Source organism: Vicugna pacos, chromosome 23 (genome assembly GCF_048564905.1).
Source record: "Vicugna pacos chromosome 23, VicPac4, whole genome shotgun sequence".
In the NCBI taxonomy this organism is placed as follows: domain Eukaryota; kingdom Metazoa; phylum Chordata; class Mammalia; order Artiodactyla; family Camelidae; genus Vicugna; species Vicugna pacos.
In genome coordinates, this window is record NC_133009.1 from 26895056 (window position 1) to 26916627 (window position 21572).

At 38.0% G+C, this 21572-nt stretch overlaps 1 long non-coding RNA gene across 1 annotated transcript in view; it reads left to right on the top strand.

Annotated features, from left to right (window-relative positions):
- The window catches only part of LOC116285257 (uncharacterized), a 30889-nt gene extending 11281 nt beyond the window's left edge, over positions 1 to 19608 (top strand). The window contains exon 5 of the long non-coding RNA XR_012063579.1: positions 19541 to 19608. This is a non-coding gene — a long non-coding RNA (uncharacterized lncRNA). The remainder of the gene's footprint in view (positions 1 to 19540) is intronic.
- The last annotated feature ends 1964 nt before the right edge of the window (positions 19609 to 21572 follow it).

Consider the following 21572-nt stretch of genomic DNA (forward strand, 5'->3'; position numbering starts at 1 on the left):
GAACAATTGTCATATGAAGAATGAAATGAGAAAAGTTTGCCGTGAAGGAACTCTATAAACTTTGTTCTTCAAAGCTTGATGGATGTGGTTTATGGATTAGCTGAGAGTCTGGGCTAGCTAAACTGACAATCCTCTCTCATATGTTTGATACTCAAGAGCTTCACTTGTCACTGATTTTTTTTTCCCTCTTAATTCATCTACAGTGCTTAGCGGTTTTGAGTAATTTCTCGCCAACAGGTGTAATAAGAAAGTATTTCTATCTTTGCTTCCTCCTCTCCTTTGTGACACAGCTTCTCTTGAGAATAAAATGCATTGATACATGAACATTTTAGGATGATTGACTGGGTATGGAGAATAAGTATTGAAACAGATAATACTTTAGTGCCTAAATATCTAGTTTGGAATCTATAGCATCCTCTAATAGTTGCCACATTCATCCATTGAGATAGAGTTAATTTGCTTTTTCTCTTCAAGCAAGTTGCTTGCCAGACACTAGGGGAACGTTAGTTTCAGGAGATTTTTCAAAGGATGCAAATGATTTTATGGCCTTCTTTTTGGCCAGTCTAATCTTAGCTGGAACTTCTTTTCAGTAAGCATTTGATACCTTCACAAGCAGATTTGCTTGTCTCCTATTTACTGCTCTTTCATGTTTCCTACGTATTCTTTCTTTCCTTGGCTTGAAATAAATTATTTAGTTGGACAAGGATAACCTTACATTATTCCCAGTCAACACCTGGCTAGAAGTGTATACAGACAGATTTTTTTCATCTCTAAGGACAAACTCAAAGATGTTGAAAAATGAAAGTGTTGATGTAGCCATCCGAGAAGATTTGAAACATCCTTTCAATTTTAGTACAACCGTCAGCCCACTTTGCAAGGAAGATGTTTCCTTTTAGCGGGAAGGAAAAGAAATTTCTCTGACACATTTTCCACCAGCTCTCTTCCAGATAATTCCTTTCATTGCTTTGGTAAGTCAATCACACTAACAGGTACCAGTTATTCTTTGCCTGCCTTGGGCTAAACAGAGCAGGTGACAAAAATCCTTTCAGGTTGTCAGATATTAATGTAAAATACCCTTAGACCTCACTGCTTATTCATCTTCATCTAGTTGACTAATGCTTTCCCCGTGTTGTTACATGTTGGTAAATTAAAGAAACCTTCCAGACAGTTCTGTCCACAGTTTACTGAAACGTACCTCATTAGTGAAGTTGAGCTGTCACATGAGTGTAATTTAATCCTATTGAATTATCACTCAAAAATGCCTCAGTGCTCCATTTTCATACACCGGATAGAACATTTGCTACTAACACTGTCACGTTTCCAGTTGATGAGAGAGGAAACAAGCAAAAAACATGCAGGGTCCCCTCTGTCCCCACCTGCTCTCCCCAGCTTCTGCAGTATAATGATACTTATGTCAGCTCCTGAACAGATTATGTTTCACTGTAGATCAGAAACATCCCCGTGGATCATTTTCTTTTCAAATCTGAAAAATAAAGCGTGACTGCTACCTTCTTGATTTCCTCATCTACTCACAAAAGGACTCATTGATGCAGAGCTTAATCTGAAGGAGGTGTTCAGTTTTCAGAGTCCACGTACAGCATTTCCTGAACGTTATGGGAGCTCTTCATAGAAAGACGTTATTTGTGACCTGCTGTAGGCGGTATCGTGTTTCATCCGTGGCAAAACAGCACATGGAATGAATGATTTTGCTTTAGTTGTATCTTTATTGTGATTTTCACATTATTCCGAGGCAAGTTGTGTCAAAGGTTGTGAACAGAAACAAATGTAGGGTGTGAGGTGCACTGTAGGAGCCTTTTCTTAAGCTTTCCTTTTCAGAACACGTTTGTGATTATTTCCTTGGTTATTCGAGTAATTCTGACCATAGGGTCAAGGTGTGGGTTTTTAATTGTTGTGACTTGGCAAGTGGATCAGCATAACCCGTAGAAATTGAGGCAAGTCTCTTTATTTATTTTTTTTTACATTTTTATTGATTCATAATCATTTTACAGTGTTGTGTCAAATTCGAGTGTTCAGTACAATTTTTCAGTCATACATGGACATATACACACTCATTGTCACATTTTTTTCTCTGTGATTTATCATAACATTTTGTGTATATTTCCCTGTGCTATACAGTGTAATCTTGTTTATCTGTTCTACAATTTTGAAATCCCAAGTCTCTTTAATAGCTAAAGACAAACAACCCCGAAGTGTTAAGCAGGTCCCAAAAAATCAGCCTCACGTATCACAGATACACTGGCGGGGTATCTGTCGTAATCATACACGCTAATATTTAGTGTGTGCTTCCTATGGGACCTGTCATTTCCTCTGCATTTTACATGGTCTTGTATTTTTCATTTCTCTTAACAACCCTAAGTGGCTCTATTCTGAGCACCATCTTATAGTTAAGGAAGATGCAGTTCATTGAAGTTGAAGGTAAGGGGTATCTAGCTCACAAATGGAAGAATCAAAATTTGAACCCCAGGGAGAGGATATAGCTCAGGGGTAGAGCGCGTACTTAGTCTGCACCAAGTCTTGGGTTCCATCCCAGTACCTCCATTAAAACAAACAAACAAATAGACAAACTTAATTACCTCCCCCCAAAATAAAAAACCAAAAAAAAAAGATAAAAAATTTTTTAAAAAATTGAATCCAGAACCCACACACTTAACATCTGTGCAGCCCTGTGGTAGCAGCGGTAATGTCAGAGTCAGAGCCTGATCCTAAACTCTGGACGTTCTAACTTGTCCCTGTGGTTCTCCGAAAGAATGTAGCTCTGCCATCTGCATTCAGCCTCCCAGTGACGGGGAAGGGAAGCTGCACAGTTCTGAGCTGTCTTCCTATTCTGTCACAGTAGATTAGCTGTGGCCCTGGAGTGGGGCTTCCGTGCTCTGTGATGCAGGTCATGGGGTAATGAAATGAGATCCTGTAGCTTGTGGAGGCTGGGCCAGTGCCCCTGTGACAGCACCGCTCGACCTTACCTGCTTGCTGTGCTGTTACGGACCGCAGGATTGTAAATTACACGGCTGCTTTCTTAGCCCTCTTGCCTTCCTCCAACCTCCCTCCCCTGACCCTCCATGTACCTGTCAGGCTTCACCAAAGATGCACTAAATTCTAAATGGTGGAAAACTGACCCTGCATAACGGTGGGTGAGAACGGCCAGAGAGCCTTATATTCCTATTCAAATGGCAGCCAACTTTGCCTGAGAAATAAAAAGGGAGGAAAACAGCAGAATGAACACATATTTTCATGCTGATTTTTTCTTCTAAAAGTAGAGCAAGGGGACCAAAATCAGACTAATGCACGGGTATTTTTTTTCCTGTTATTTTTATTGATGGAATAAAACCCATAATCAACCTCTGAGATTGCTATAGACAGAACTCTTACTGATTTCCACAGCTATTTTATATGTGAGGCACAAAGGCAAGACACCTTTCGGTGATTTTACTAAATCTGAGAAACCTCATTTGTGAAGCAGAAAAGATGGTGGAGAGAAATTGGGTCAAGAGTATGGAGTTTGAGTCCCACCACTGTTGACCTGTGTTTCATACTGTTTGGGAGATTAAATTAGAAGATCTCAGAATTCCCTTTCATTTCTAAACTTGTGAGTCAGCTCCACCATCTTATGATTATTTGGGAATAAATATAAGCTCACCTTTCCACTCTCGATACCATATTTTATTTAGTCTTCTCAAAGTGTGGTCCCCAGTCTAGCAGCGTCAGCGTCACTCATTAAAAATGCAAGGGCTTAGCCTCACCCCACACCTACTGGATTAGAAACTCTGGTGAAGGGCGCCAGGAATATGTGGATTAACACACCTTCCAGAGGATTCTCATGTGTGGCCAAGTTTGAGACCCACTGATGTAATACTTTGCATTATGCTTCATTTCTGCATGTTTCTCCATGTATTCTGTGATAAACTTCTTGAAGCAGGAACTGTATTGGTTTTTCTCTAACTTTACCTCATAGATAATGAGTGAGGCATGATCTTTGCTTTCCTGGAGGGTATAATCAAGTTAGAAACATAAAACTACTGACTCTTGATGTATCAAAGAGATCGGGACCTCTGTACTCATCATTCTGAGAATCATGGGGGTGGCAGTGACAGACAGACCTTTGATGTCCTGCCTCTCGCCGTCCACAGAGATGCAAATGAGCTGCTCACTTTTGCTTGACAAGCTTAAATATCTCGTTGTAAATTAAAAATCCTAAGTGGTCATTTTCGATAAAAAAGTAAAAAAAATGCAGCTTAAAGTTCATTTGTCCTGATCAACTGACACAGAAATATATTTGATTCGCTAGAAAATCATCAGCGTGCTAATGTCACCTTTGTGGACACATCAGCACATGATGTGATACAGGGAAAAGGGCCGAATGTGATGCAGTAAGCTTTTTGATAAAAATCATCATGAACTCCACAAGAGAAGGACGAGTTGCTAATCGTCTCCAAGGAAGAACTCGGAGGGGAGAGTCCACACAGAGAGAGAGGATGTTTCGTTGTCATGTCTTGCTTCAAGCCACATAGAGCCAAGCCACAATTAGTTTGAAAATGGTTGCAATTTTCAGATTTTGCTTTCTCCCCACCCTTTTAATAAAAGGGCCTTTCTTTTCTATGAACTCGTTAACAAAAAGTAAGAAATAATGAATGACACCATGTGTTTTTAGATGACGTGAGAGTTAGGACATCAATGTTGTTCCCTTCAATGTCTCTTCTTTGTCTTAATATTTTTCTTAATAGACGACACACACACAAGTCACATGCATGCAGCCAGTGATCTGTTCATTCATCCCTTCGTCCATTCACCAAGTGGTCGTGCCTATTTTCCTTCCCAAAGCCTTGTATCCTCTCATGCCTGGTCAGTCGTAACAGTCCTTTGCCTGTTTTCCCACCTTCTGTTTCTCCATTTTCAGTGCTCATCTCTTTTCCAATCCCATTTTTCTAATTTGCCTCAGGGTCCTCCACGTTACTGCATTAGAAAAGGAGGGAATGGTCGCGCACTTACATGGGTAAGAAATGTTGGAAGAGATTGTGATTAGAAGGTGAGTAGAAAAGAAGATTTGGACTTACTGTATTTGAGGTGCCTGTGGGACAAACATCTGGTAATTATTTCCAATATGCAATTATAAGCAGAGATCTAGGGCTTGCAAGGGAGATTTTTGGGTGATGAATTACGGACTCTCATGGTCGTTTAAAGCCCAGATGTAGATGAGATCACTAAAGAGATCAAGTAAAGGGAAATGAGATCTGAGCATAGAGCAGGTACTCAGTAAATGTTTGCTGTTTGTGGGCTCTTTCCTGGGAAATGATTATTAGTGTGTGTGTGATGATCCTTTTGGGTTGTCATGACCCGATCCTTTCAGGTTGTGAAACTGGCTCATTCCTGGTGTTCATTACAGATTCTAGCTTTCCACTTCAAAAGTTACTTTAAAGAGAGAGCTTCCTGGAAACTTTTGGATAACTGAGTGGCAGCTCAGTGGATGGAAGACTTCCAAAATACTTAAAACAGGTTTTAACTCTCACCCATCTTGAGGCTAAGAAAAGAAGGCTGATTTTTGTAGAAGGAAAAGCCAACAGGAGCTATCATCGGAGAAGATACGCTAGCAGGGACCGCGAAGATCACAGCTGAAGCACTGATTTCCTGTGAGGGGAGGCAGGCTGAAAAAGCTGAAGAGGCTAACACAAGGCCTCCTGCTGAAAACTGGCAGAAATCTCAACCCACGTCATGTGAACAACAGACCTAGAGAAAGAATCTTTACTAGGAGTTCTGACAGCGCCGGCATTGCTCCCTGGAGCTAAAAGGTCAAAATAAAGACCTCTTTCACCGTTTCAAATCAGACCTTTAAAATTTCAATTATATTTTTACTTAACTGAAAAAGGAAGGCAGGGTCTGATATAAGCTAACTTTTTGACTGACTTCCATTTTTTTTTTTGTTTTTTCTTCATTTTTTTTAAAGGGGGGATGGTGGTTTGGAATAGATAATATTAGGTCACTTTTAGCTTCAAAGGGATGTGGTTTGGAACAGATAACACTGGATCACTTTTAGCTTAAAAAATGTGCATTCTATAATTTTTAAGAATCATAATATACCCAAAAAGGATGGGAATGCTGGTAAATCAAATACTAACCCCCATGTGACATTTCATAATTATAAAAAGATTCAAAATTCTTGATCAGCACAATCTGTTGTAAAGTGAAGATTTTGCTTGCTTTGTGCTATTTTGTCTCATAATCTGTATATACAGCTTCTTTTTTTAAAAAAATTGAATTATCATAGATATGGGTGATTTCTACAGTCTGCAGAATCATACTATAACATTCAAAGGAAAACTTCAGACTACTTTTATTTCAGAAGAACAGGCAAAAGTCATAGTTTATTCATACTCTGTGCTTTTTTCCCTCCACGTTAATGAACGTTTGAAGTGTGAAAGCCCGAACTTCTCAAGTACCTAAGTCTTCCTTTTTTTTTTTTTTAATGGAGGCACTGGGGATTGAACCCGGGACTTTGCATATGCTTTGTATGCGCTGTACCACTAAGCTAACCACCCCCCTCCGCCCCCCACCTAATTCTTCCTTTTAAAACAGCTGATTCTGTCTTTACCTTTTTCTTCCTTCCACATAAACTGGCTGTGGTGGGGGTGGGGCAGGGAAGGAGTGAGTTTTAGAAATTACAGAAATGATCATCTGTAATATTCTCTCCCAGTTCTGCCGGTGAGTCATTGCGTCTAATATCAGTGAAAATGTCTTTTATGTGTAGCTGAAACTCAAGAATATGCCGATTATTTATTCATCTGACATTGGTTCATTATTTATTATTCACTTAACAGAGATTTTTGAGGCTCGATTTCTGTGCTAGGTAATCAGGTAACAACAACAACAAAAAAATATATGATGTGACACCAATCAGTTGCTTTTGGGGAAGTGGAGGGAAAAACTCTTCTATTAGGCAGAACTTTTCAAAGGCAACTTAGAGCATGATATGAAGTAACCATGGAAGTGGATCACAAAAGAAGTAAAGAGATAACACAGTTCCTTCATCATTTCCCTGGGCAATTCAGCTTGTAAAATTGAATCCCTAAGTCTTTTGACAGATTCACAAATACACAAACAGATTCACAATGACAAGATTTGAGAGAGTTTTGTTGTTCAATATGAACATCAAACAATATTTTTACAAATTACAGAGATTTATTTGAGTCACTTCCCTTTCCCCCATAAAATGCACACAAAACACTTCTGAAAATCAGCAAGTAATCAGGTCAACCAAAGGTTTTGATTTCTTTGCTTGCCATCCAAAAATGATCCCGAGGCTGTGTCAAAATAGAGCATAGATTAGGAGCAGGCTCAGTAGGTAGGACAGAGTAACCCCCAAAGAAAATCTTGAACCACATATTCGATGTGGTTGAGTATGTTAAGGACAGTCAATTCTAGACTTGCATCATGAGGATGTTTCTGGAATTAATGTTAAATCTGTAAGAAAATTCAGACTACTAAATCTTTAAAGGTGAAGATAATATAGAAAACAGTGTGGAGAATAATGATTATGGTTAAAAGACCCAGGTTTAAATCCTTCTATAAATCTTAATGTTCTCATTTTTAAAATAGGCATGATAATTCCTACCATGCAGGGTAGTTATGAGAAGAAACAGGTAATAAGTGAATGGCCGTATATACCAGTGGTTCTCAACAGGAGACCATTTTGTGTCCCCTCCCTTCTCCCCCACACCAGGGACATTTGGCAAAGTCTAGTGACATTTTTGGTTATCACAACTAGAGAGGAGGTATTACTGGTATCTAGGGTTTAGAGGCCAAGGATGTTGCTGGACCCCCTATAAAGCACAAGACAGGTCCCACGACCAAGAATTATCTGGCCCAAGTATCCATAGTGTGAAGGTTGAACATTCTAGTAAGTACAGAGCACACAGCAGGTCAGTAGGAAATTACGGTATTCCTCTTACCTACCCCATTTCAATACTAGATCTTACTTAAAACAAAAACATTGTGTGTGGGGGGTGAATAGACTAAATATTTTTCTAGCCTTTATGAATTGACTTCAAGATCTCCTTGGAGTGGGGAGTATAGCTTAGTAGTAGAGCATGTGCTTAGCATGCATGAGGTCTTGGGTTCAATCCCCAGTCCCTCCATTAACAACAACTATAACAACAAAGATCTCCTTGGAGATGTTCATAATTTATTACACAGTTTGAATACTCTTCTCAGTAGCTCCAGTGGCTTTCAGAGAGGATCTAGGCTGAAATAGACATCTATGAATGTATAAAGGAAATTTTCTGTCAGTATTATTGCTTGTCACATAACAAACATCTTGACAGGCTGAACAACTAAAACTTAAGATAGACATAGGCTGAAAATACAATTTTAAATTGTTTGTCAAGGTTGATTTTCCAGTGTACTGCCTTGGATCTACCTCCGTTGTGATGACCTGGTTATTCATCCCCACTCTTTCCTCCCTTGTGTTAACATGAACTGAGCTTTAGACCTCTTCACAGCTTCCTCCCCAGGACAATTAGGCTTTGAGATCTTTGGGGTGAGTGGAACATGGCATGCTGTCTGTCTGCAAAATACAGACACATGGTTCGTGAAAGTCTTACCTTTTTATTTCTGTGCTTTCCTGTAAACATAACAACATTCTTTTGTCTGCAGTATTAACGGGAATGTCCTATCATGTTCCTTGGTAGGAATTGTTCCCATGGTAACTTTGAAAAATCACACAGTACTTGGAATGCATTATGATTGGAATATTTTTTGACATACCAATAAAACAACCTAAACAATACACTCCATTATGTGATATTCTGACATTTTTGAGGAAGGATCTTTATCAAATCTAATTTCTCACACATTGTTTTGATGGTATTTTTTTTTAGATTTGACATCCTCATGTACAAGTTTTCATCTTCATTTTGTCACATAACAGTTTTGAACATCTTTTCTTTTCAAACTTCTTTTCCAGCTTGCCTCCAGAATCCACAAGAGAGTTCACTGTTTCTGTCTTACTACAGCCATTGCATGGTGTACACATTTCTAATTTTGCTCACGTACATTTTTGATTACTCTTTCATATTCAGTGTTGGTTATTTATTTACACGGGTTGTTTGGTTAATCTCTGTATTTCTACAAAGTGTCTAGTACAGTACAGACACATTGTAAAAGTCCCCAATGAATGTTGATTCAACAAATAAAGGCTGACTCACATTCAACCAAGTTATGATGTAAGTACTGCTGACTCCCAAAGAGTGATTTGTTTCCACATTCTTATCAATGCTGCCTTGGTTCTTTTTGCTTAATGTTTGAGACATCATGAACTTATCAGAGGAGGAATTTATCTGTAAATAGTACCAGATCTTATAATAGATCTAAGCTTTATGGCCACAAGGATTCTAAGAAATGTTGTTAAGAGTTTATATTGATTTTGAACCTCTTCAAGTCCATGAATAGGATACAATGCTGTATCCTCTATATGTATGAAATGAAATGAAATTAAGCAAAATCTTAATAATAAATAAAGGGGGCCCCCACACTGATGTAGTTCATTTATTACTAAATTGCATATCAAATGGCACTGGACTAAAAATTCCTTGCCAAATATTTAATTTTATAACATGCTGTCAAAGTAAGGGTTTCAGTATGTCAGTATGACTTTTAAATAAGTGTTCTTAACTAAAACTGGGGAAAATTCAGGTTTGCCTTCAGTCCAACAAATATTTATGGAATACCGATTTTATGTTAGTTGCTTCTTTAGGTACTTGGCACGCGGCAGTGACCACACCCTCTGTCCTTAAAACTTACTTGCAGTCTGTATTCATTAGCTGCTGGAGATTTATGAAGGGAATAGTAATTTGCTTCTTAAATAAGTTAATGTATATACTGTTTGCATTTTTCTGACACATCTAACTACTTGATGATCCAGATTTCCTATGAAAGCATTGACATTGTAAGGAAAGAAGGCATGAATTTTTTTTTCGGTAGTCTTTCCAAACATTTGCAACTGAATAATTTGAAGGCCGTTTCCTAGAATGTTTCGACAATGGTTTGGTGGATCCCCAATTAAGATGATTTTCTGTTCTACTTTCTACTTTACTGTTTTACTTACACGTAATCACTGTTCATTACCTTATAGAAATATAGTTACAGACAGCTATCTAGCTACGTATTTAGGTGATATGTTCAAGTTTTAATCCTTTATTTTAAAGTAAACAGAGAATTTGTCTGAGGATAGAGAGGAAAAAAAACTTACGTCTGGTCATTAGTGTAAATCCAGTTGTCTGTACATTATAGGGAATTAGTCGCTTTTTAGAAAGAGCTTTTAATTGCTTAATCTAAGTAATGTGGGCAATGGCATACGTGTTTTATTTTAGGGTCTATCTAGCCCACTCAGAAAATGTAATGGACCTAATTTTCATTTAGTATAGGTCTGTGCAGTTCCTAAAACATCTAAATGGCTATTAATTTAATCAGGTAATTTAACTATAGCTCTAGAAAAGGCCACCAGCTAGTTGTCACGCCATGATTATGAGGATGACATTTCTATCCCATGATGCCAGAGGCAGACTTTGATACATCATTTTCTTTTTGAAGGTTAAACTCAGATAACCTGCCTTTGGCATTTAATTAGCTACATATTAAACACTCTTTTAATAATAAAATGATTAAAAATTTTATTGCTTCTCAAATGAGGCCCTTTTAGATAGATTTAATGACTTGGTTAGAGCTCTCCAGTTTGTGAACCAAGCCTTTCTTAGGCCAGTATATAGTAATGATATGCTTTACCGCTTGCAAAATCTGTATTTTATTCAAATGATGGCCATAATCATTTTGGATAAAACTTCTAATGCTTTCTTCTGTATTTTTAAGTCTGACTGTTAAATGTCATTGGGAAGTAACCAGAAACCCCTCGACTGAAAATTCCCAGAAATTATCAAGTTCAAAATTAATAAAGAGACCATGAAATCTGTTTAATGTGCTGAATCTTATACACTAATTGTTTACCCTTTGAAAAGTCATTTGTCACCATTGAAGACCTGCACAAAAGAATGAAACGATTGTAGAAATGATGGAGAAGTGTGAGTGGACCACAAATCCGCATCTATATTTTTACTTAATATTAGCTCTTCGGTGAAAATGATCATCAGGAGACTCTTCACTGTTCATCCTTAGCATGAATTGGGAAGGAGAGAGGGGAGCTAAAACATCCATAAGACAGGTTGAGGAGACTGAAAGCTATCACACAGGAACGTGGCGTAACTATAGTCTGAATAAAGTTGACCATTGTACTTTTACTCTCTTTTCAATTTTTTATTATATTTGAATTGATTTTCTTATTTATACATGCACAGGTTTTAAGTGCTCAGTCCAATGAAATCTGACAAAAGTATACAGCAATATAACCACCACCTCAATCAAACTATGAAACAATTCAGTTATCACTCACACTTCCTCACGCCTCTTTCTAGCCAGTTTCCCACAGCTGCCCAAGTGTTTTGAACTGTGTCACCGTAACTCGGTTTTGATTGTTTGAGGGCATCATGTAGATGTCATCATCCCGGGGACCTACTTCCTTTGCTCATCACCCTTTTTTTTTTTTTTTGAGATTTATTCAAATCTTTGCTCCTAGCATTAGCTTATTCCTTTTTGTGGCTGTGTCCACTGCGTGAGGACATCACAATGACTTAGCCATTTGCTTGCTGGTGGATGTTGGGGTTGTTTCCTGCTTATTATTATTAATTAAGCTATGAACATTTAAAAATAATTTTCTGAACACTTTTTTATTTTTTTTTTTTACTATTGAGTAAACATCTAAGAGCAGTGCCTCTGGGTCATTATAATACTTGTGTCTTTAACTTGAGGAGAATCTGTCAATATGTTCACCTTTGGTGTAATTGTCAATGAACCTGCATCTTCTTCCTTTAGCTTAAAATGGTAAAAGGATTCAATGAATACTATTGAATATGGTGTATGATGCAAGAGTGTTTGGAATTTTAATGGTGATTTTCTTTTGTCTGTAGGGGTAGAAATGTTCTCTTTGGTGGTCTGCCAGGAACCCCCCCTACCTTATTCCATATCAACAGATTAAACCAGATTACTGCTTTTAGTCCAAGTTTAAGTAAATATGGATCTTGTTTTGGGATTTTGGTTGTTAGAGGAGCTAAGGGAAAAAAAACCCATAAACACACAAATTATTAATCAAATTAAAATGAGTAATGCATGAAACCACCTGTTACTTGATCAAATGTATATGTCTTTTTACGTCAATGAAACTCATATGTAATCAAGCTATATAGATGGCAATAATTTTAGTCATTAGAACCTGTAGGCAGCAACAAGTTACCAAATAACATAAGGAAATCTTTTATTTTTCAGCTTTAGAATCCAAGATCACTGGCCCCAATTCTGAAGATACCAGGTCCCTCTTTCTCTTCTTCAGTAGAGTTGATTGAAATAACTGAGCTCTCAGGAAGTTTTTTTGTTTTTTTTTTCTCCAGTAGTACTGTTATCGTAAACCTCCCTTGACTTGTAGGCTCGGCTTCCTGACGTCCATGAGTCTAGGGAGGGTATTTTTCCCCAAACAGTTGAACTAGTGTGTAGTCATTCCATCTAAATTTTGTGCTAGTTTCTTCCTGGGTTGTACATTTGGGTTTCTCAGAACAGGCAAGAATGACTTTTTAAAAAAATAATCAATAGACAAGCATACATTTTTATTTTAAAAAAATGCTCATTTTGTTTTTATCAAAGAATAGCTATTTATTGGAGAAAATTTTAAATGCAAATATGCAAATAGGAAAAACTAGCTGTAATTCTATGACACAGAGTCATCATTAACGTAACAGCAAATATTTTCAGCTTTTTTGCTTTTATATATATGTATACTTTAAAAAAATAGAAACCTACCTTATTCACCAAGCAAATGATAAAAATACCTGAAGTCAATAAATCTTATCTACAAAATAATTTTGAATATTTGAATTGTACTGGATTGTATCATACTTTATGTAATCATTCTCTTATTGTTGGACATTTATATTGTTCACAATTTTATTTTCTTATACACAGTGCTGAAGTAAACATCTTTGTAGACAAAGAATTTCACATGGACATTTAAAATTTTTTCCTTAAGATGCATTTCTATAAATAGAATTGTACAATTAATAGATAACCATAATAACTATTTTCGTTTGGCAAATGATTTTTCTAGGAAGAACACTCAGACCCGAACAAAGCTATTCTACTGCCAATCACCCTTTCTCATTTTTACCTTTTTAGGGAGCGTTTTGTTAACTGTAATACAAACATCTTGAGAACTTTCGTGATCTATAGAAATATCCTTGATCTTTGATCTTGTGAAAAGAAATTCATTCTAGTTTGACTATCAGCTAAGGATAGATTCCTGTTTACACAGAACCTTTATCTTCAGGGTAATTATAGTTAAGGGATCTCAGTAGAAAATAAACAATTTTGAATCAGATGAAATTGGTCTGTGTTCTGGAGACCCTTTACTTGAACTTTACTCACTGGTTTGCAGTGCCTTTTTGGTGAGCTAGAGCTTCGCTGTCCAGGAGGGTTTGCATTGGCCACGTGTGGCAATTGAGCACTTGAAATGTGGCTAGTCAGAATGGAGACTATAGATATAAAATACCTCATTAGTCAGCTTTATATTGATTACATAGTGAAATGATAATACTTGGGATATATGGGTTAAGTAAAATATGATATTAAAATGAATTTTGGGGAGAAGGTTATAGCTCAGTGGTAGAGCGCATGCTTAGCATGCACAAAGTCCTGTGTTGAACCCTCAGTACTTCCATTTAAGAAAAAAAAAAGAATTTAACCTGCTTCTTTTTACTCCTCTCAACATGGCTATTGGAAAATTTTAAACTATATATGTGGTTCCCATTTTATTTCTGTTGGACAGAGTTGATCTAGATGTATATCCTCCTGCTATAGAAAATATAAAGCAAATATTGCTATACGCTAATTATGTTTCCATGGTTATGAACTGAGAGTGGTTTCAATAGGTAACTGATCCATGAAGGTCCCCTCAAATCGGGCTCTGATGAGTGAGAAAATGACTGAGAGGAGAACTCTGAAGCTTGCCTGAAGTACCAAGTTCTGTAGATGGCTGAAAGCCAATTCTCCCCAGCAGTGTGATAGACCCTCTCCTTGCTGAAATTCCAAATTGTTGGAAAGGATTTATACCAGTTTCCACAAGGATGAACTGAGGGTGAGTGGTTAAAGTAGACGGCATTCCCTTCTAGATCCTCTTTTCTCATTTCAAACCTTGCTGATCACCATTCTGCATACACATTATTTGCATTTATCCTCAAGCAGTCTCAACTCCGAAGACAAGGATGAACTCAAGTGAAGAACTAACCTACCCTGAGGGAACTAGAGACTTAAAGTTTGGAAGTAGAACTCCCCATGAATTTTCATTCCTGTACTGTGCATAACTTGAGAATGCAGTAGAGAATGGACGCCTAGATCCTTTCCCCCAAAAGAATAAACAACAAAAATATATAGACAAATGATTGGATTAGACAAATTAGGTATCTGATGTGATACATTGATAGAATTTCCCCTTGTGTGTGTAGATGCTGCCAAAAGGCAGGCTGTCTGGAAGAATTGCAACATGCATGTTTGGTGAGAAGAGCAAGGAAGGTTCTCTGACGTCTAGGAAAATTCCCATCTGCCTTAGGGGAACTTGGGGCACGGTGCTCACTGATAAAGTCTAACAGTGAGTCTATAGAGGGTGTAATTGCAGGAGTTACAGAAAGCAGAAGTGAAACAACTTCACCTTATCTCCATAGGACTTAAGCCTTAATTTGCTCACTTACATATAGGATGCTATGTCAAATGGGAATCTACCTCCCACCTCCCTAAGTTACTCTGTTTAGAGAAACCTCTGCTTACTTAGACTTCCTTCTGTAAATGTAATACTTGCTGAAAATGTCAGGTTGAGACTTAGACATGCCTACATGGCTTCATAACATGAAACAATTCACTGATGTGTGAAAAGACCAGTAAGTCAACGAGTTGCTTATTCTGTGTGAACCCAGCAAGCGGATGTGATTGAGTAATTGGACTGGGTGGTGCAGCCTTTTGGTGCCATGAAGTCTCTAGCCCTAGGTGGGACAGTGGTCCAGGAACTGTTATTTCTTATTGAAGAGATGCTTGTGAATATGACAGCCAAATTTCTGAACTGGGCCACCCAGAGCTCTTTGTACGTCCTCATCAATCATAGTTTCTATGAATAACCATTTAATTGTCAGAATCTTAGGCAGTCTCCTTAGTTATAAAAAGGCACTATGGTATGACATTTGACAGCAAAGATGCCAGAGCCAAATTGGGCTCTAATACCTACAAGTTGTATGACCCTGGGTACTCACCATTCTGTGCCTATTTCATCATCCAAAGATTTTTGAAAATGGAATAATAACAGTATTTAACTCATGGAGTGGTTCTGAAAATTAATGAATTAATAATTTTAAGATGCCTTGAAAAGTTCTTGGTATCCATAAGCTGTTAATAGTTTATTAACATATTTCATATTGCAATTTAGAAAGTCCCACCAGTTCAGTGGAAGTTACGGTTGCGTCCGTTTAGGAAGACATCACCTGAGTGTATAGCCTCGGGTGGACTTAGTCACAAAGAACTGCAGCTCATTCCTACAACCCTTCCACAAACTGCTAAAGATGACTTCTATCTCTTCTTGTTGGGAAAGCATTTTGAAACAGGGACAAGGCAATGGGGGCCTGTTGCCTTACAACTGCACATTTTTCTCTTACATGGGAGAATAATGTAAGAAATTGTGCAAGCTGGCCATCCATTTGTATCCATTTCTGCAACCCAAACTTCTAGCCTAGTCTGGAGCAAAGAGCTGAAACACCTAATAAGTAATCATAATCATATTCACACTTGCTATGGACTCTATGTTTTCTTTCCCAAAATTCATGTATTGAAGCTCTAATCCCCAGTTGATGGTATTTGGAGGTGAGACCTTTGGGAGTAATTAGCTTTAGGTGAAGTCTTGAAGGTAGGATGAAATTATAAGAAGAAAAAGAAAACAGAGCCCTCTCCTCTCCAGTAAGGATACAGCAAGGAGTCTGCAAACCGGGAAGAAAGCACTCACTAAACACTGAATCTGTCTGCACCTTGACCTTGGACTTCCCAGACTCCAGAACTGTGAGAAATAAATGTTTGCACTCTTGAGCATATATCCAGAGGGAACTGTAATTCAAAAATATACATGCACCCCAATGTTCACAGCAGCACTATTTACAATAGCCAAGACATGGAAACAACCTAAATGTCCATCAACAGATGACTGGATAAGGAGGTTGTGGTATATTTATACAATGGAATACTTCTCAGCCATAAAAAAGAATAAAATTATGCCATTTGCAGCAACATAGATGTACCTGGAGATTGTCATTCTAAGTGAAGTAAGCCAGAAAAAGAAAGAAAAATAACATATGAGATCACTCATATGTGGAATTAAAAACAAACAAACAAACAGACTTATTTACAAAACAGAAACAGGCTCACAGACATAGAAAACAAACATGGTTATTATGGAGGGCGGGGGGGAAAGGGGTTGGGAAGGATAAATTGGGAGTTCAAGATTTGCAGATACTAACTACTATATATAAAATAGTTAAATAACAAATTTCTTCTGTATAGCACAGGGAACTATATTCAATATCTTGTAGTCACCTATAATGAAGAAGAATATGAAAACAAATATATGTATGTATATGTATGACTGAAACATTATGCTGTATACCAGAAATTGACACAACATTGTAAACTGACTCTACTTCAATTAAAAAAAAATTTGATAACCCAGATGAAATGGACCAATTTCTTGAAAAACACTAAAGAAGTGTCAGAGTGTTGCCGAGTCCAAACTCCGCACGACAGGCCAGTAAATCGGGAGACGAGGTGTCGGGGCAAGGAATAGCGACTTTATTCGGAAATCCAGCAGACTGAGAGGATGGCAGACTAATGTCTTGGAGAACTATCCTGCTCTAGTCAGAATACAGGCTCCTTTTATACAAAAAATAAGGGAGGGTCAAGGAAAATGAGGGGGTGTGGTTGATTGTTGTAATCTTGCTGCAGGCTTTCTTTGTTCTTTCAGCCATCCCCGTGGGCGAGGTCATGGTGTCCCTGTAAACCTCCAACCAAACAAAGGTTACTCTACTACAAGAGAAAAGTAATTTAAATGATTTAGGAAATGAAATGGGAAAAAATTATCTGTTACAAGAAAATTGTTCAAATGTCACCTCTGAAAAGGAACATGAAGACAGTAATATAGATAAATAAATATGAACATTTTTAAATCAAAGCCCGTAGAGTAACTTTGATTTTTGTGGAGTATTTTTTTTATATCAAATACTGTAGAGAGGCCACCATTTGAAACTAAATCTAAATATATTTCAAGAAAATATTTTAAAATTATGATTTACAGCTTCACTTATCTAATAATTGTTTGGGGTTCAGTATTTTATGAGAAAGCACTGATATTAAATAAAAATTAGAATATAAACAAATTTATTTATGTTAGAACTACAAATGGGATTTGGGATAAGCAATGATTTTCAAAAAATCGTCAAAATCACTTTGGGGAACCTTGAAGTGGACATGTCTTGGGCTCCTTCCCCGGGATTTTACTGTCTAAGTGGAGAGAATGCTTTTTCTCAAAAGATGGTCTTGTGCTAAAAAGCCTCAAATTCCTTCCTCCTCTAAATTTCTAAAATGCCATAATTCTTCAAAAGGAAACTAGGCCCTCAATACTGTAGAAAAGCATCAAACTTTGTCATAAGAGGGACCTGGTTTCATATCCTGGTTTATCTGCCTACTAGCTCTGTAAACTCTGGACAAAGTAATGCATTCTTTTCAAGCAACTCCCCATTGTATCTCTGTTCTTCATCTGGAAATGGGGATTAAAAATGCCAATTTCATAGGGGGTTTGTAAGGTTTTGTGAAAGATTAAAGGAAAAAAATCTAGAATAAATCCTTAGCATGAGCCTTATATATAGTAAGAACTCAATGAATGGTAACAATTATCATTGTTACTAACAATTTGTCTTTGGTATTCATGTTGGTGACAGTCACTTGAATGGTTTTGGCTAAGGATGACACATCCTGTTCCTATGATTTTGCAGTTTTGAAATTGATAAGGAAACAGGATGACTTACCATAGAGGTAATATACTCTCTTCTCTTGTGCTTAGTAACATCATCCAAGTAGGACTATCTGTACACAATTGGAAGGTAGCTAACAGCGCACCAGGAAATAGTGATGGTAAAGATAATAATAATGTCTGGTTACCATTTTTTCAGATCCCTCTATGTTCCAAGCACCATTCCAGGTGTTTTATGGACAACATCCTATTAGGAATCTGTTAGTATTTTCATTTTACAGATGAAGAAATTGAAGCTTAAGAAGTTTACTTGCCCAAGGCTGGCTTATAAGAGGAGCCAGTATTCCACCCTTCTGCTTAGTCAGATATGGACTCGGTAAATCTAGTTAAAGGTAGGAATCCTATGTTAATTATTACTTCAGTCTGCTCACGCACGTTTTTATTGAGAGAATGAGAGAGTAAGTGAATGAATGAATGAATAATAATGAAGATAATAGGGTAGAAAATGTTTAGGACATGAGGCAGTAAGACTTCTAACCTGTTATTAAATTACTAACAGAAACACACACACACAAAAATCTTTCCAAGCAAAATTACTGATCTTCAGAAGGAAGAAATGAGATAATCAAAACGGTTCAATTTTGAAACTGCCAGCACTAAGAGATTTTCTTTCATCCTTTTTCTCTCAAATGGGTATACTTTCCTAAGGGCTTGCTTATTCTTGCAGCTAATTGGTCAACATGAATCATGTAGCATGTGGGGAAGATTTGGGCAGCACAGGAAAAGACATGATAAAGGGGTTTATGGTGGAGAGGAGGAGACTGTCATTTCTGGTAATTTCTCTAGACTTCTGCTGTGTCATTAGCTTTGTCCAAGGAGGCAACTGCTATTTGCAGCCCAGCTTTGTCAACGAAACCTGTTCTACTAAAGCCTTCAAACTTACCTTCAACTGAAAAGCAAAAGTGCAGCATTTTCCTTCTTTAATACTGCTGTAGAGCCTCCCTGATTTTCTTGCCTCTGGCTGTTTCTGTTGCTAGATCCTCACCTAATACATTTCTTTGGGTTGAATATTCACTCTACTCTTGCCTGAACTGACTTTCTTCCCTCTTCTTTGCTTCCCTGCTATAGAGGCATTCTGTTTATGCCAGTTCTATGACTGGGGAGGGGTTTTAATTCTTTGTAAGTTTGTGTACGCTCTGAGGGTCTGCAGAGGGTAGAGGGAGCAGACTCCTGATGCAGGCCATCTATCTCAGTTGGAGGGAAGAGCATCTGGGAGATTTTCTGCTGGTCTGTGATCTCATGGGACCCATTTCTGTACTTTGCTGAACAGGAAGGGAGCCTCCAAATGCTATCAGATCAACAGATACACGTTTTGTTTTTTTCCAGACCCGATACTCACTACAGGAGAGTGACATCCTGGCCAAAGACGTCCCCAAACGCAAAGCTCTCTCGTGCTGGGATCATAGTGCCAGTGGCTATTTTCCTTCCTGCAGTCTCCAGTGCTCCCAGCCCTGAAGCAAGTGGCCCCTCTGCACCAGGGTTGAGATTGCTTCCTGGCTGTGGCCATAACAGGGGCATCGATCCTCATCTGTTCCCCACCACTGAGTCCTCCACTGCACATTTAAAACAAGCAGTGTGCCCTCCGACACCAGCAACACCGGTGGGACCTGGCTTTTAGAAGTAAGATTGAGCAGCTATTAGAAGGGGTGACGGCTATAACCTAACACTGTACAGAGAAACCATGGCAATGAAATAGTACAGACTCGTAGATGGCACCTGGAAGGCTCCTTAGACATCACCCTGGCCAACCCCTTCGCTTTACAGGTGAAGAAACCCAGGTCCAAGGAGGTTAATTGACCTATCCAAGGTCATATTGTGAATTATTGTCCTTCTGTGGTAGAGGTCAAACAAAATTTTTTCCCCAAGGTTTCTAAGAGTTCAGAGTTCATAGTCCATCAGCTTTAATAGCTGGAAATGCTTCCCTTTAGAACTTATTCATTCAGCAGTGCCTGCTGGGAACCTATAGTGAACGTGTTCCAAGTTATTGGTGATTAACAAAAGGGGAAAGAGGTTTCTGCACTCAATAGTTTACAATTTAATTGAGGATTTAAGACATAGAGCAAGAGAAAGAATGAAATGCTTGATGTGTGCCTGTAAAGGCTCTGTATAAAGAGAATTCTGTGGAGCAGGTGTCTTATGCGTTATCTTAAAGAAACTGAGGTCTTAAAGGTCATGTATGTGTATTAATAGAGAGGACCATTAATTTATTAGGGTATAAAGTAAAAGTTATGAATAGCAGTTTATACTTTGCATTCTATCCTCTCCACATACAAAGTTTACCGGGTGTTTCAACAGCCATCAAGCCACTGAAAATGTGTTTATGGCTCACGAAAAAGTTCCATTTGAAGCTTGGTTCTTCGAAGCACAGCTTCATCTCTTGACCGTCTTTTTGTGTGTCTAATATACAGTGGTCAGGTTAGATGATCTTTAAGACTCCTACAGATTTCCACCTTCCGTGTTCGCTTGATTTGTGAATGACAAAAACCAAAAAGCGACACACTCCAGATGTGCTAGGAGGCCTACATGTGGATCTGAGAGAAGTCCTGAAGCATCTTAATAGTTTTAAATTACTTTTTGAGTGGTGAAATCCCACAGAGAATTTTCTGACATTCTCTCGGTAGAATAACTGGTTTTTAGAGCTGCGAACTGTTGATTTTGTGTTTCCAGGACAGATTTGGGATGATTATCATGAATTCCGGGGAGTAGAACCACACTGTAGGATCAGAACAAACTCAAGTTGCACAGGGACAACAATGGAACGGCTGTAAGACGTGTTTGACAGTTCTATCACAGCGATGGGTTCTTTCGTCTACCCATCAAAACCACTGTCACAGGTAAATAAGCACTCGTTGTCCACATGAACTTTTCCATGGTGCTGCTACAAAACTGTTTCTAAGGGTACAGTAGCATTAGCTACTGAAAACCCTGAGCCAATAGAACTCGTATTTACAGGTGCTGAGCACGAGGGTCTCAAATGCATTGAAACGACCCTTGCCAATGAGGCTTTAGCCAGTAATTATAGCTAATACTCACTGAGCGCTAACTACGGACCAGGAACTAGTCTAAATGTTTTGCATATATATGTATATATTTTTTTTAATTGAAGTAAAGTCAGTTTACAATGTGTTAATTTCTAGTGTACAGCATAATGTTTCAGTCATACACATACATACATATATTCGTTTTCATATTCTTTTCCATTATGGATTTCTACAAGATATTGAATATATTTCCCTGTGCAATACAGAAGAAACTTGATATTTACCTATTTGATATGTAGTAGTTAGTATCTGCAAACCTGGAACTCCCAATTTATCCCTTCCCACCCCCTCTCTGGTAACCATAAGTTTGTTTCCTA